We start from the raw sequence: 14,536 nt of genomic DNA, 5'->3' as shown, positions 1-14,536 counted from the left end.
TTTTGCCTTTGCAGCAAGGAGGGAGACAGCCCTCTGTGTCTCACCAGTTCTTCACGGAGCAACAGGAACCAGACCACAGCTTGGGCAACTCAGCAGGCTCTTCTGAAAGGAGCATCAGACTGAGTATTAAAGAAGGGTGTGTTCTCACAGTTGCCCAGCACTATCAACACTAGCCAGCAGGATATGTGGATTTCTGCAGCCCTGACTCCAGTCTTCATTGCAGGTCTGTGCTCTGTGGTTATGGCAAGACTTCATTCTGAAATAGCTGCTTGGTTTTTGAAATTCAGGCATGGCCCTCTTATTTGGATATTTCAAGCTGCAGGTTTCAGTTGAACTCATAAACAGCAGCTAGGTTTATTAAATGAGGGCAGATTTTCCCAGGTATTTAAAAGCTGGGCAGAATGGTAGGGTTTACAGGCAGCTTGCTCCATGCTGAACGAAATCCAGAGAGATCCATTGCTTTGGGGCTTACCCATTGCAATGCACAGTCAGAAGTTACTTTGAATGTTTATGCCCCACATAAACCAAAATGTTTTGCCTACTGTCATGAAAAATACAGAGGATTCTACAATAACAGTGAACAATGTGGGTTTTAATTTAAAAATTAGTATTGCAGAGAACTCAGTCTCTTAATGAAAGTTTATGGTCTTAAAATCAAAGCCAAAATCTGGTTTTAAAATTTGTGCTTTAGAGCCTTCCTGTTTTGAAGAAAACAGTGTTTCATTAAAAGACAAATATCTCCAAGAAAACAAATTATATAAATGCATGAGTCTGTTTTTTTTTTTTTTTTCTTATGCTAAGGGCTACATCCAGTCTTGAAATACTTCAGAACAGAGAGGAGAATTGCCATATAAAAATAATGGCATAATAAAGCAAGGTAGTAGTCCAATATAAAAACAGTGTAGTGTTTGGTTTTGGTTGTTTTTGGGTGTTTTTTTTTTTTTTTGCAGTGCAGTGCAGTGCAGTGCAGTGCAGGCAGTGTTTGGGGGTTTTTCTGAGCAAATTCATCACTAATTCATATGGAATACACTCCTTGTTACCAGGTCATAGTCAGCTTAGTTTCAGTGGTTTTCCACATTTGCAAGATGTTGAACTAAAGGTTAATTTTATTTAAAGTGGGGCAGCTCATTTTTCTTTAAGTTCACCTTTTCCTTTGTCAGTGATCTTGATGTACTGGGGAGACCTGTCAATGTTATGAAGAAGCAAAGCTCAAGAGCAGTAGAAACAGGGGCTTGAATGCTGGAAATTAAGAAGAAAACCAATTCACCGATCCTCTTCAAAAGATAAAGGGCTCCTTTCCTTACTGTTAGAGGGAGCAAGTGTTCTGTAGTGATGCCTCCTTGCTTCACAGAGCATTTCCAATGCATGTCTCTCTGCTCACCCAGTCACTGTTTTCTGGACGTTTTGTGACACCACAAAGCAGCTGTTCTTTTACTCTTCTGACTAAGACATTTATATTCAAGCCTGACATTTTAATCTAATAAAAAAAAAATCTTTTTACCTCCTTGCAGTATAAACAGAGAACCTCTATATAATGGGCATCTGTGGAATATGGAATTAATCCCACTAGTACGGAAAAACCTTCATAAGTCTCTTGCGGCTTCATCACTCTTTGAGTTATGAGGTCTTCCTCTCACTTGTGGGATAAAGTCCAAATCCCACAGAAGCTTATTATGTGTCCACTATTTATTAAAACTTCATCATTTAAAACAAAACACTTAAGAAAGACACTGGGAAACATTTAAAATCAAAGAGGTTTCAGTCTGAGGAATATTTGTTATATTTGAAGGTTTTTACAAAGTAGAGAAGAAAAAGTTCATTTTAGTCCTGATAACCACTGAATTTGCTGCTTCTGATTATTTTTCCTTTTTTTTTTTTTTTTCTTTTTCTCCATGGAGAGATTCTGAATGTTTTTCCTTTCTTTCCTACATGATTTTATAAATCTTTCAGTATCCCTCTGAAGACTTGACTTTGCTTTGCAACCCAGTGACTAGAGCCATTAACTATGAGTGAGAGCCCTTGTTCACTGGCTTATGGTTGTAAATGTATGTTCTTGCTGTACCTTAATTTGCAAAAAGTCCTTTAAATGACACTCCCTGTTTTGCAGAAGTGTAACTTCACACAAATATACTAGCTAAAGCTTAAACCTAATAGTTTAGCAGTACTAACATTTTCTACCAATGCCGTTCTGGAGCTAAGAAGACTGGGCAGGGGGTAGGGAAACCTGTTTAATTTAAAACTCTGTCATGTACTCTGTCTGAGCACATTTAAACCTCTTCTTCCCTTTCCCTGGTTTCCACTGACAGACTTTTTCACCTCTATTTCTTTATGGTGTTTCTGTACCTCAAATCAAGTAGAAGCTAATGTCCACCAAATCACTTGATGTAATGCAAATGAACACATCCACTATGTTAGCAATGCTGCCTGGGAATTAACTTAATCACTTCACTGTAGTGACCAATTTATAATGTAGGTTTAAACAAGAATCCTTAGTCACTATTTTACAAAATATGCATAAGAACTGATTTAAAATATCTTTTAATTGCCTTGATGTTAAGTCACACAAGTGCTATTGTTACTGATATACTAAAAATAGTTTACGTTTATTATTCCCTATTGCTGCCTATTAGAAACGAATAACTGTTATCACCTATATAATTCTACCCTTCCCTCACAGCAGTAAGTAACTAACTCCCAAAAGAGTTGTGAAAAACAAGGAATCCTATCTTACAGCTAAGTAACATGAGAGAGATGCTCACAGAATGACTATCCCAGTGCCATCCTGTACATCCATGTCACAGCTGGGATGAGAAGCCAGAAGTTGCTGACTGCAAGCCTTGAGCTCATGGCATGGCTCCTAAGGTAAAGTCCCAATGCTGTGCATGGAAATAGGCATAGATTTTTCATCATCTTGCAGAGAAGTAACGTTCAGGTGAGAAGATTGAAACATTTTTCTGGTATGTGTGGAGCAGATCTGGCACTGGCACCTTTCTGAATCTTTTCAGACACCTGAAGCTGCAGGGGCTCTGTTCCCTTCAGCTGTACTGAGGGCAGAGAAAAAGCATGGTGCAGCTGAAAAGGTGTGTGTCTGCAAGACTGATGGTGTTGGAACTGTTGCCTCTTTAAAAAGAAATCTTCAGGTAAGACAGCAGACTGCCTCTTAGGAGTGGAGAGCACAAGAGGATTGCTTAACCTGCTGGAAGATTGTGGGCATGGTGTATCATTCTTTACCTCTGGAAAAAAAATCAGGCCAATTTAAATAAATTTAAATAAATTCCAAGGGAGCAGACAAATCTTCTGTGCATACTTGAACTCTGAATCTTTTCACTTGTTCATATGTTCTTCCAGTTATTCACTTTTCTTTCCTTAGCCCTAATAGAGAAAACAGGATCTGAATTTAAGGCAGACAGGGGAATAACGAGCAAACAGCCATATCTGCTGCCTATTTCTGCAAATGCTAAGGGTTACTTCTAGTCTCCAGGGAGAACTCAGGATGGGCCTGCTTTTAGGAGAATCTGTGAGATTTACAGCAAAAATTGTACAGCCAGTCAGAGAGCTTTGACTTGATGACAGAGCTTTCTGCTCAGGCTGTGCTGATGAGTGGGACTGAATTAGCACAAAATGACCCTTTTATTCTGCTATAGCATGGATTTATACTCATAGAGGCAGCTCCTCAGTAGGGGTAAATTGTCTTAGCTCTTTCAAAGGAGTAGAATTTGGCTGAGGTTTGGTCCTGGCAAAAGGTGAGCACATATTTTCAAGCTCCATAACTTCATCTGTCAAACCCGCTGTCATCCTGTGTCACCTCCAGTCTTTAGATTTCTTGCATTGCTTTTCAGTGATATTGAAACAAGTTTCTACCTGTTAAAAAGGATGTTGTTGTATCCTAAGTGTAATAATCTTTTGGATGTAATTATTTTTAGGTGTGAAAAATTTTGGAATGTAATAGGAAGCAACTGAGATAACTTTTTGCTTTTATTTTGAATTTTTTTTTCACCTTCATCAGTCTTTTTTTTTTTTCAATTTTTGAATAATTTATTATCTACACATTATTAAAAAAACAAACTAGGGCAATTCTGATGACAGTGTTCAATTTTTTTCCTCTGCTGCATGCACAAACATGTAATAGTAATAAACATAAAATGTACATAAATCCAGTTTTTAGATTAAAAGAACAGAAAAGGCAAGCAAAGCATGGGCTGCAGAAGCAACAGGAAGTGAAAAGGTGGTGAGAGTGAAACAAGAATGTAAATCACATTTTTTATGAGTGGCCACCCGGACGACAGAGTGCAGAAGCAGACCGGGTTGTTGTGAGAAAAAACAATGAAGAGTGCACATGTAATAATACAAAGTGCCTAAGTGAGGGGTAGGGCTGGGGCAGTGCTGGGGAAGGCTATCCTCAAGCGGAGCTTGGAGAGGGCTCATTGCTTACTCTGCCTCCTGCTTTTTTAGTCCCCTTAACCCGCCTTTACTTTTTTCTTAAACGAGATTGGTTTTGGTAGGGATGGTCCAAAAAAGCACCCTCTTGAACAATAAACACAAATGACTGTGGTGGTCCTGTCAGCTTTGGATCTTTGTAAAATAACCAGTGATCCACAGCATTTTCTGGAATTGATTTCACAGGCTTTCCCTCTACATCCTCACTGACAGCCTGAAAAAAAATTTCCCTTACCACCATCAGTGAATGCTATTCATTTTCCCATTATTGTAAATTCTTGCAGGCGAAGAGTCCTAAAGAGCAATCCCTTTGAAACAAAGGTGATTTTGCTACTGAGGGAGTAACAAATAAAATGCTATGCTCACAAGCCCTTAAATTTTGAAAAAAACACTTGGAAATGATTAAAAAGTTATGCATGGCAAAGACTTGAAGCTTTGACAATTCATTCAGACTTTGTAGCCTATAGTAGAATATAAATTTTTGTTAATAGTGGCATAAAACATGTTAGGGACATGGTTTAGTGCTGGACTTGGCAGTGCTGGGTTAACAGACTTGATGATCTTAGAGGTCTTTTCCAATCTAAACGATTCTATGATTCTATGATAAATGCAACATTCTCTCCTCTTCCCTTCCCCCTTTTTTTTTCCTAAGTGTAGGACTTCCAAGATTTTTGGAAGCAAAAAAAGCATCTGTTTTTCTGTATGTTTGCTTTTTTTATAGACTTCATAAATCCAGCAGGCCTCTATTTGGACCACTAGGCCCTTTCAATAGAAGCATGTTTTCACTGGGATTTCCACATTCATAATTATTCCTCTCGTTTCTCTGCTGTGAGAAGACAAGCTGCTATTTCATTGCTTTGGGGAAGTTAATAATATGGTAGGCAAAACATCAGGAAAAATTATAATGAATGAACCTATACAAATTGTAGGGAAACACATGCTGCTGTTATAAAATGTTCCCATCATAAATCCCAGCAAATCACTCTCTACACAAGTGAATAACTTTTTAACACATAAACACTCAATTAATTAAAGGTAATATACTATATACACTCAAACTAGTGTGACACAGAAAAGACAGATTCAAATAATGGCATTCAAGATTGTAGACCCAGTCCTGTCTGCCACGGCCCTCCTGAGAGATTTGGGAATAATAACACTCCAAAGTAACTCTCTTCTAGACCTGAAGTGAAAATGAAGTTCTCAGCCTCAGTGCTGCTATACTATATTATTGCATTCACTTAAGGCATAAGTAGGAAACTCCCTACTTTTTTTCTCACCTTATTTCAGACATACAGAAAATATTTCCTCAGCTTCATGTAGGTCACCATTCCCTCCTCTTCCTTCTCCTCCTTATCCTCCTCCTCCTTGTCCCCTCTACTCTTTCTTAGTTTTTTTGTATTTTTCTATCTTGCCCAGGATCTTGGAAGATTATTTATTTTAACAATTGCATTATTTGCAAGGCCAGCGTCTTTATTGATATTGTCTTTTCTGTCGATGGCTGTGGCTCAACTCCATTAAGATGTATTTGTTCATTTTGAGAGCCAGTTTGGTTAGGATTTGCTAGGACTATTGAAAAAATATTGTTTAAATAAATTTTTCACTCCATAAGAAGAAAAAGGAAATGCAAGGGAAAACAAACAATTTTTGAAATGTTTTCAATTTTGATTAAATTTGTGTCAAGATCAGACGGAGACTTACCAACTGTAGAAAAATAACGAGCTTGTACTCACATAGAAAGGAACGAAGCAAAGTTCAGTTCCCCAATGCAGAGGTTATTAAGTTTTCTCCAGTTTTCTGCAGCAAGAGTCACTGAGAGCAATCCACCAAAAAATAGTTAAAAGTAGTGACTTGAATCCAAGATTTTGCATTCAAGAATACTTATATTCACATACCTGCTTGAAGCTAAATGATATTGCTGTATGAATGGACAAATATTTGTATGTTTTCACAGGGAGAAATACCATGAAAGTCCATTTTTATACCATATTTTACCATTCTATCATACCAGATAGAATGGGATAATTTTTTTATTCTTTGAAGTTTTCTGAGATCAAGAAACTTTTTCCATTCAGGTTTAAACTCTATATATTTACTAAGGCCAGTCCCTACATGTATTATATATAATAGAGATTCTGATTTGTCATGCAACTGTGGCCAAAGAAAAATAAATATTTTCTTCCTACTCTCCACTCCTCTTTTTTGCACAGGTCAGATACTTCTACGTTGATCCACTTTCATATTGCTCTTGTGATTGATAACTCTAATAAGAATTAAAGTTTACACAAGCTGAGAAAACACAGAAAAATGAAATTTTTAAAAAGTCTAAGGATTCTACCCCTCCAGGTAACAGAATCATTAAACATAGAGTAGGCACGGTTGGAAAAGACCTTCAAGATCATCAAGTCCAACCATTATCTGGCACCAGCACCATGTTCACCAATAAACCACATCTCTAAAACCAGGGAGCAATAGCTGACAGCAATAACTGGGGCTGTTTTGGGTACATGCTGTGTGATCACCTCTCAGGAATTAGTTTATCATACCTAACCTTCTGCCTGAGTACTGAATCACCACCACCACCAATGTATCACACAAAATGTGTTTTCTCTTTCCAGCTATTGGCAGATATTTTACTTTTTATCTTTTATTTTAAGTCCTATATTTTTCTCATTTGAAAATGAGAAATACACTCATTTGAAATTGACCTTGATATTTTACAGGATCTTTCTGACTTTTCTGTTTCTTTCCCAGTAAGTATATCAGTAAATATGACAGGATTCCCTAAACAAGCAGAGCTGAATTTCAGAATGGCAATACCCACTAGATTTGGAAAAACTTTAATGGTGCCACTCAGGTTGAAAAACTGGTTGATAGGTTGGAAAATGCGATGCAGCTCTACAAACGTCTGTCTTATCCCAATATGTCTGACGGCATTCCTCTCAAAAGGCCATCCATGAAAACTTTGTCTCTACAGTGCACATTAATACCTCCTGCTGTCATGGAGAAGTCTTATGGGGTAAAAGTCCCCCCATGTTTTTTGGAAATTGCAGAGGAATCCTTGGTCATCCTAGGAGAGGGGTGTGGTTATGACACAACTTAACAATAATTATTTGCCTTTATAGACCCTTACTCAGTATTCCCAATTTAATCTAACTCTATCCAGGATAATTTGTCTGTCATCTGAACTGATATTTATAGGGTTTCCTAAAGTGTGTAATGGAAAAACCACTGTACTGAGTGCACACCTGTTGAACTCAGGAAACCTGATTATAGATTATGACATTTCATATAAAATTACTGGAAGTTTGAGAGCTTAAAAATGAACCCTCATGCTTGGCCACAGATATTTTAAAGGATTCATAAGTATTTAGGCCACTTAAAGGCTCGTTGGTTGCTATAAAACTTTATCCTGTTAAACTTTATCCTTCACTTATGAAGTCTGTTTCTAGAATGTATACCATTACCCTGACATTATTCGTCATATTTCATAGTTACTCTCTCAAGAATATTTATTTTTAGCCGTGGAAGTTATCTTACATAGTCATATTATCCAATGATGGCTCTTTTCAAGCCATATGTAACACTTCCAAACAATCCTTTCAATTAAAGTTATACCGATGTTGACAGTAGCCACTAGCAAATCCACAGGGGAAGAAGTGAAAATGAATTGATCCAGTCCTAGATCTTGTCAGCTAGTGATTACCCAAGAAATGGATCCTCTGAGAGGCTGTCTGAGTTCTTTATCTCATTTTTAATCTTTGGCCTTCACACTGCCCTGTGTTCAAAATTTCCATGGTTTAGCTCTTTGCTATGTGAAACTTGATACCTAAAGTGTTGCTGGTGGTGCTGTATTTGTGTGTTGCTGTACATGTTGTAATTTTCATCTATTTTGTTCTTATCTTACAAAAAAAAAAAAAAAGGCTGAACACTTGAGGATAAAATTATAGTAAAATTCAGGCACAAAAAAGCCTGGGAAATGCATGTTGTGATAAGCAGTTTATAGAATTATACAGACAAATTGTAAAACCGAGAGAACCAAAATGGAAATCACTCCATAATCTTTAATACTGATTAATAGTGTCATACATTTGAAGGATTAATAGATGACAAAAACAGGACAAAAGGAGCATTAAACATGGAATATACATTTTGCTGAAAGTCAAATGAAACTTTAAATCATAGACTACATTTTTGTTAGGGTTTCTCATTAATAACATACCATTCACTATATAGAGCATTATTTTTTATATAAAATTTTGAATTTTTTTTTCAGAAATCTTATCCAAACTACTAAAATTTTTGAATTGTTTATAACCTGCACTGGTAGAATTTGCTTTACGTTATTTTCTGCCATTGGAAAGGTAGAAACAAGCTGCCCTGTGAATTATGAAGCTATTCAAGATGGAAAGAGAAAATGCTGCGTTGAAAGCCAGTAAAACATAATTTCTTTAAATGAAATAATGGAGAATTTTAGGTAGGTAGTGTGTGATTACACATTTGCAATTTATTAATTTTTCTTTCTATCAGGCCAGAACACACATGGCATCCAAGCTGCCTGGTTCAAGGCTGCATTGCAGCGTCTCTGTGCTGTGCAGGTAACAGCATGTGCAATGAGTGCCTGTGTCTCCTGGCTTTGGGTAGATGCAGAAGAGAGAGCCACTATCTTCAAAGGTGAGGGTTTGTACATAATACCTGCATGTGCACACATGGAATGTGACACAGTACACTGCAGAACAGCAAGAGGGAAAAAAGGAAAACCGGCCACTCAAACAGGAGTTGTCTAGACACATGCATTTGTTAAAGTGAGAACCAGCCCTCTCCTCCACTTGGAAAAATTCCTGGTGAGGAGATGACTTGCTATGGATTTGTGAGGTTAAAGCTTCAGTGGAAAATAAAATCTGGCTTCTGCTGCCTGGGTTGAGGCTCATTCCACTTATCCACTGGCATGACCTCACTGGGAGTGGAGTCAAAAGTCTTCCTTGGTTGATGCAATGTGCCACTGCTGCTTATTTGCCACCTTCCCTCCTGTCCTCAGAGATTACCTGCTCCTCCACCCACCTCCAGGCAATAACTCCTTCAGGGATGATGCATTTAGGCAGTCCCTGATGCCAACAATCAGTCATTGGAAACTCAGCTTTCCTGGACAGGATCTTAGCAGGGTCCTTCCTGCCACAAAATATCAGACTGAATTGGAGGCTGACAGTGTCCAGAGCTAGAATCAAATGTTTTAGCAATAAAATCTTACATCAGAAGATATATAAATACCTTTCAAAATCCCTCGTCTGGGCACTGTAACAGATTCATCTGCCCCAGATGAGGACAGGGAAGTATTTCCTCCTTCTACATCCAGGTCTCCATGGTGAGCTCAGATACCAGACTGATGTACAACATCTCAAAGTCTCTTACACTGTCATCTTGTCATTCTTCAATAAATTTTCAGAGCACAAAGTAACAACTAAGATGTTACATTTGCCTACATGATGACAAAATACTTAGTATAAAGAAGGAAATGTGAATTGTTATTTACCAACAAAACTAGTATAGTAAAAAGAATGAAACACATCAGAGCCTAACAGTTCTGTTGGAAGCAGGTTTTGTCCTAGTTGTTAATAATTTTTATAATGGTTTGAACTGCTTTCTTTACAGTCTTCCAGCTGCTCCCAAAGGAAACTTTTTCCTTGTTTAGTGCCTCCAAGTTTCTTGAAATGCTTGGATGAATGGTCCTCTGTAACAGCCAAAGATTATTTTATCCACTGAACTTCAGAACATGAAAATTATCCCATCTGGTTAAGTAGTGACTTGATTTTGTGTCATTGTGAAGTAAGTTTTATGTAGTTTGCTGGGAAGGGTCTGGTGTTCACTGTGCTGCAGAATATTACTGACATATAGAAACTGATACATTATTATGTCACAGAAAAGGTGCATGCACATTAGCAAATGCCAGTTCCACCTTTATTATGAAATTAAACAGAGCCAAGGAACTTTCTGGATACTGGAACTCAGACATCTATATTGTTAAGTTTGCCCTGGTCAACATCCACTTTTCTCAGGCAGCTCCTATGTTCAACCTGGACGTAACTAAGGTCCAGGATTAGCAGGGAGTTTGCATTTGGTCATTTATTTTTCAAAGGCTAGAAAGTTTAGTGGTATGGAGTCAGAACAGCTTTATGCATGTTTAATATACTAGTGAAGACCTCATATGTATAAAACATGCATATTTCTTCAATGATCTTAGAAAATCAGACTTTGGAAGCAAATATTAGAGTTTTCATATTTTTTGGTGAAGCAGCCAGCAGCTGCTTTCAGGTCATTGCAGTTACCTGGGGTGTGGTTGAGAAAGATAAGATGATTGCCCTTCAGCAATTGCCTAATGAGCGTTGATTGCATTTGTGTCTGTGTTTGAAAAAAGGACCATCCTGAGTACTGAGGTGAAAAAGTTGTATTGATGGTTGCATGTAAAGTAAGTAAATTAATGAACATATATTAATCAATATAAAAGACATTGACATGTGCTAACATTTATGAAAGCATTCCAAGGTGGACTCTATTTTTCCCGTCAGCATGCAAATTTTGGACAGAAAATATTAATTGTTGAGAAAAGATTTTCTTTGCTGTCAATGAATTTTATTTGTTCCTGTTAAAGCCAAGACAACAGAAGTAGAAGAAATGCCACTGTAGTTTATAAACTCTGTAAAGCAGATGAACATGCTTAGCTGCTTTGAGTCTAAGATCTCAAAACTGAATTCAAGTACAAGAAGACAACAAGTAATCCAGGCTATGTCCCTATGCAATCACACTTCCAGTCTCACGTGTGTGCCTGTCCAATCCTTACAGAAATCACAGAGCACCCACTTCCACTGAGAATTAGAGGATCTCATACCAAACCCTTACCTTTTGTAGACAGAAGAGTAGGAAGAGCTAAAATGACAGGAAATGCCCATCATAGAATAGTTTACACATAAGCAGCAAGTGGTAGGAATTGATGTAGGAAAGATACTTTTAAAAATCTAAGTTTCTTCTTAACATAGCCTTAGTTCTGATTTTCTCAACTGAAATTATGTTACTAACATATGCATGTATTTATAATATTTTCTGAAGCTACTTTAGCCACAACTCTAGCTAAGTTAATTCTTTGTTGTTTAGTTAATAAAAATGTACATAGAATCATTTTAGAGTGAAAACACTGGTAAAAGTAGATTCTGTTTAGTCTTTGGTTGTGTTATATTTTTATATTGGTTGTGCTATGCTTTTCATATTTCATAAACAGACATGGAACTAAGTCAGTGAAGGTTCTGAAGATAGAGACAACTAAATCATTGTTCCTGCCAATCAAAAAGTTAGATTTTATTTTCAAAACACTGTAAAACTGTGAAGCAGAAAACAGAGTTGTTGGGGGTTTGTGAAGACTTAAACTAGAATAAATTTTTTTTCTCTGTTGATCATATTCAAATGCAAATATTTTTTCAGGAAAATAAATACTCTGAGAAAAAAAGGATGAGCCTCTCCATTTTCTCTAACAAAACAAGGTTGCATCATGAGGTAAAGCTTTTAGTCATATTTTACTTGTCATCCAATATCGTAGACTGGTGGTTATAAAAATAATAATTAAATCCATTATTGATTCACAACTAATCTCTATGAAACCTAGCAGTAGTGACAGTAAGGATCCTTTTGAAAAAATAAAAACAAACAACAAGACCCACACAGTATATGGGGTGAAATTCTGGTCTTGTGGAAGTAAATAGTAAAACTCCCGTTGACTCCAAAGGGGTCAGGATCTCTTCCCCTTTCCCTCCACCCCCAGTGTGTAACCACAGCTGTGCTTTTGCTAAGCCACATGCAAGAACAACTTATGAATCACATCTGGTGACCCTGTTTGGCATCTCAGCAGAGAAAACATCAGGAATATTAACCCCTTTGTTACATAAATTAAAACAAAAAGACTTTTGGGCTTCTTGGATAATGCAAAAGCTAAGAGAAAGAAAATAAAAACAGAATAAAAATATTTTAAGGGAATGGAAAATCGGGGCCACAATGAAAGAAAAAAGCTGCTGAGGCACTGTAATTACAAAATTTAAGAATTAACACATTTTCCTTTCTCTCTTAAGTTTAGCTGCCAGTGTAACTAGATAAATTTCTTTGGTTTGTTTCCACTTGTTCTCACTGACGCAAGCTGGCAATAGCCTTTGTAGAATTTCAGGCTCTTTGGAGTCAGTGTCTTGATCTTCTGTCAAAACCTCTTTATTTTCCAAGAACCTCTTAATTTTCCATTTCCTCCTTGGCAAAGCTTAAAACCATATCCCTAAGCTGCATTAGCATTTTTTCACCTGAGACATTGGAATTTCCACAATCACTGGACTTCTTTCCCTTTTCTATCTTTGGAAGATATCTTGTTAAAATCCAATGTTAATATCCAAACCTCTGCTCTTTTTTTTTTTTTTTTTTTCCTTTTTGGTAGGTGTGTGTATATTTTACTCTGTGAAGGAATTTCACAGTCTGAAATTTAAATCATAGCTATCTATATCCTGGGCTGGATGAGCCTTTTATATATAAACATTTCCAAAACAAAACATTTTTTTATCAGAATCTAGAAGGCAGCACTGTACTTTCTCACTCACTAGGTATCAAACAGGACCTATAAAGAGACAAATTCCTGCATTTAAATCTCACTATAAGGTTTTATGCTAGCAATTTTACATATATGACTTGTCATACATGGAGAATTTTAGAGAAAGTAGAAAAATGTACCACACAGAACATTGCAGACCACTGGAGATAAGAGTATAAGTCAGCCACATTGTCCTGACATCATTAAGGCCATTTCTATCCCATTGCCCTGGTTTCTTCTATTTAAATAGATTCTGCTAGGCTGAAGAACATGTTAATTATGTCTGTGGGGTGAAAGGCCCTGATTTAACACATCTGCTGGGCTTTGTGAAGTCGCAGAGCTGAATTTGACAGGAAAGCCACTGTGTACCAGAAGCAGCAGAGTCCTCTAAATTATGAATGGTGGTGTATCAGCACACTGGACATGTCTGGTTGAGGTCTAGCTCCTCTAAGTGTTTGATCTTTCAGCTATCCCTTTTGAAAATGGTATATTTGCTGTTTTTGTGAGCATCTGGCTGCTTCCTAGTGGGATCATGGCCACAATCTCACTGGATATACCAGTGAGACCCACTGAAATCTAAACCCACTGAAATCAGATGCATTACAGCATCTGAAATCAGATGCTTCAAAAGAGAAATTTGTCAGCATAGAAATAATTCTAAACAATTAAATCTTTTTAACTCCAGGAAACAATTAAAATGTAATTACAGTTATGTTATAAATGTACAGTTAAAACCTAGTAGGTTTTCTTTTTTTTCCCTGTCAACACAACAATCTGAGATATTAGTTAGAAAAAGAAGACATATTTTCAATTAATAGAATGCAAAGTTAAAAAGACTATCTGGAAAGGTTAATATAAAGTGTCTGTATTTTGAACATCTGTGAATGAAATTTCTTTTCACATTAGTATAGCATGGCAAATTCCTACAGAATATGAGGATATCTGTTATCTGTAGGGAGAGTAATATAATGATGAAGAAATAGCACTATCATAATATCATAATAATGCAAGAATATAGTGAACACAGAAGTCAGCACAGGGAGAATTAATAGACGATGCAGCAAAATATTTCTGTTTATTAGAATATTAGTGCAGTTTTTAAGCTATTAATAGTCCAATAATAAAAATAATATTAAACAATGTTGCTTGAAAAAATCACAATAATATTGCAATTTTTTTCCAACATTTTCAAACCTTTTGCCCTGCAGAGAATTCTGATATTGGAATTCAATTCAGTATGAAAGCACATGTTACAGTTTTACTAACCTATGACAGAATTTCCTACTTTTCAAAAACATATTATTAATGCTGAGGTGTGAAGTGTCAGCAGGCGCAAGCAGGGCAACCAAGACTGAGAAATGGCTGTAATGGGGCATTTCAATTATCTGCATAGAAACTTATCCTTTCCAGTGGACGATTTAGAGGGAACTTCTTGACCTCTCAGACTATAATTTTTATAGCAGTTGGTTCTACAGCACACATGAGGGA

Source organism: Anomalospiza imberbis, chromosome 4 (genome assembly GCF_031753505.1).
Source record: "Anomalospiza imberbis isolate Cuckoo-Finch-1a 21T00152 chromosome 4, ASM3175350v1, whole genome shotgun sequence".
Lineage (NCBI taxonomy): Eukaryota > Metazoa > Chordata > Aves > Passeriformes > Viduidae > Anomalospiza > Anomalospiza imberbis.
The sequence above is the reverse complement of the archived record's forward strand: the minus strand, read 5'-3'. Positions refer to the sequence as shown.